The sequence below is a fragment of the Dendroctonus ponderosae genome, unplaced genomic scaffold (genome assembly GCF_020466585.1).
Source record: "Dendroctonus ponderosae isolate FM_Combo_2020 unplaced genomic scaffold, Dpon_F_20191213v2 Dpon_F_20191213_10, whole genome shotgun sequence".
NCBI classification, from domain to species: Eukaryota; Metazoa; Arthropoda; class Insecta; order Coleoptera; family Curculionidae; genus Dendroctonus; species Dendroctonus ponderosae.
The window spans coordinates 3,153,013-3,156,120 of NW_026017111.1; positions in this window are offsets into that span (position 1 = coordinate 3,153,013).

Genomic DNA, 3,108 nt, shown 5'->3' on the forward strand with positions numbered 1-3,108 from the left:
ATAGCGAACAAGGCAAGTATCTTAAATTTAACTATTTCACATTCAAATGTTAGTTTTACTGGCCCTAAACAAGGAATTAGCTCAAAAAATGTCTATATATAGAGCTAATAATTTACATGGCAGACTAAACCAAAATTATATTGATAATTTACACGATCCAGATTTTACTGTGGAGTCCGAATTGCCAAATCAATCACGAAAATTCGCAAAACAAGGACAAGTACGAAAACGGAAAAGTTACAGCAAATCATTACAGGAAAGAAAGAAACTGAAAAGAGAGGCAAAAATTGCACAGCATGACGTGCAAGAAACATGTAAGGAAAATTGTGCAAAAAAATGCACCCAAGCAATTGACATATGAAGACAAAATGCTATAAATAAAGAATTCTAGGAAATGACCCATGAACAACAACGTCAATTTATCTTTACCACGTTAAAAAAAATCGATGAAAAAAGGAAAACTGAAGATGGAGACTCCAGGCGAACTATTAGAATTAACTACTATTTAAAAGCTAATACAGGGAATGATGTAAGAGCTTGCAAAACATTTTTTTGCCAGTTTTGGGCTATCAAGTCCATAACGGTAGAATAGTTAGAGATGTTCTGAATCAAACTGATTCAAAATGTATGTTTGTCCAATCATGCAAGACAGGGCATCCATCTCAGAGAACACGTAATTTGTCATATTAATTCTTTTAATCCAATTATATGGCATTATAGAAGGAAACACAAATTATTAAAATTGAAATATTTACAAACTGACCACACTTTCATATCCGCTGACTCTTTCCAAGTGGAAAAGTCTTTAAAACAAACAGGAAAACTATTAGATTTCGAGGATTTTAAAATGTGTGTCAAAAAATCAAATAGTTCAATGGTAGAGATGATTGAAATGAGCCTTAATGATTTTCATCATTTAATTGACTATTCTGCAAGATTCAAAATGAACAAAATTAAACCTAAACCTTATTTAGCAAATTTTGTTGAGGTTCAATTTAAAAGTGGCTCTAAAAACCTTTTTTATAAAACCAAATTTAGTGGACCATTGATTGAACTCAACTTTCTATTGGCCAAACAATATAAAAATGGCGAAAAATGAATGAAGCCAGATTGCTGCAAAAATTACGAAACATTGTTCCGGCAAATCGAGTATCTTTTTGGCAAGATCTGCCAGTGAACGACGGAAAAGATATTTAAAGTTACTAGAATTAGATAATGTAATATTTTTAGTTAATATATGTTTTTCTTACAAAGTTTGTGTTGTTTGATTTTATGTTATTTGCTAAACTATGAGTACTATACTGCAAAATTACTTAGTATGTCTATACTTTAATAGTATGAGAATACTAAAACAAAAGTCAATTTTTTTATCAAATCCCGAAATTTACAACCTTAGGATTTCTTGTGTAAGTTTATTAACGTGAAGTCCACATTGAGATCTTGAAAAAGAACAGTTTTGCAAATAAGCGAAGATGGCATGTCATAATTTACAAATTGCTTAATATCTCGAAACTTCGTTTTTGCACATACGACTTCCTGTCTCAGCAGGGCAGTATAGCTGTCTTTCTTGCTCCAGTGTGGTGAGATGGCGGCGCCCTATGCTCGACTCATATAAAGGATCGTGTTCTGCATAAAGCGCTGGGCAATTGGAGTGAACAGCCAACAGTTGGAAAAACGACAAACCAGACCAGCCAGTAGCAAAAATGGCCTTTTATCCATCAGATAAAAGTTGCCACTCGACGTTACCTGGTCGTTTGTTGTCGACTTCTGGCCGATCTTGGATTGGACGCCACTTAATTGGGTGCAGCAGCCCATGGAGTCGATAATAACATCAAAAATGAGCTGCCCTAATGGAGCAATACGTTCTGCCGGAAATAATTCCGGGGCTGCAGTCGGTCAAGTGGCCTGCTACACTGACCTGCCGATGACAGCCAGTGTAACGTTGCTATTTATGGGGCTTCTGGTGGCGAAATGGCCCGCCCGAACGATTGGGGCCCGTGTTCAGTTCGATTCCGATCTCCATGGTACAGATTGCAATTTGCAATTTTTCCTTGTTGCCATGCGGACAGAAGGAAGACTTTGCTCGCGACTTAGAAACACACTTTTTGACAAAATCTCCAACAGGGTGTTTGCATTGTATCAAAAATTCCTGCCAACTGAACATTAATCTATGGCAATATATATAAATACATATTTGAAAGATTAAATAAGTTTATACTATCTATCTATTGCTATTTTGTTAAATATTTGATAAACAAATTCAGCTGAAATTCAAATTAATCATGAATCTCTAAAGCGCAATTCTATTGATTGTGACGTCTCTAGTCATATAAATGGCGGATTGTTTACGTTCTGTGCATAGTGTTTAGTTGTGTGGTTGTGTTTCATTGATTATTTTGTGGCTTTAAATAATTCATAGTTTGTGTTAAGCTAAAAAATGGCTTCAGAAGGATTCCTTAATGTCAACAAACAATTTACCATGGGTACATATTTTTATGGTTACCGAATTTTTAAAAAACGACGAACGCTTTAATTCAGCCGAATTTAAGGGTGTCAAAGCAGCAGCGTAAGCAAAAATCCGTAAATTCATTATTAGCTACTCTCTCCTTAATATACTAATCTGTCTGCATTGGTTTAAATTAGGTAAATAATATAGAGAATTTCACTTATTCAACTTAACCTAACCTATACACATGGCTGCCATAAAAGTAAAATGAACTCTTAAATTTGTATTTTGGGCATCAAGAGAAGAATATGGTGATATCGGACATGTGGAATTAAAACGCGAGGATTCTTTGTGCGTACAATCGACGGCATATTCTGTCCGCCTCATCATTAGCTTTTTGTTGGTACTTTTATTAAAATGATCCTCACAGCAAAGAAACATTGATTTTGATTTAGAAACATCATGTCTAGTTGGGGTTCATAATCATAGGGAACAGTTAGAAAGAGTTGGTTTGGAGCCCTTATTGAGGTATTCTTGCATCCTGGCACAAAACACCACTTACTTTGTGATCCATACATGTCACTATTTTCCATTGTGCAAGATAATAATAATAATCAATAAAATAATGATAATCACAATAACTTAAATAATAAAACAAAGCT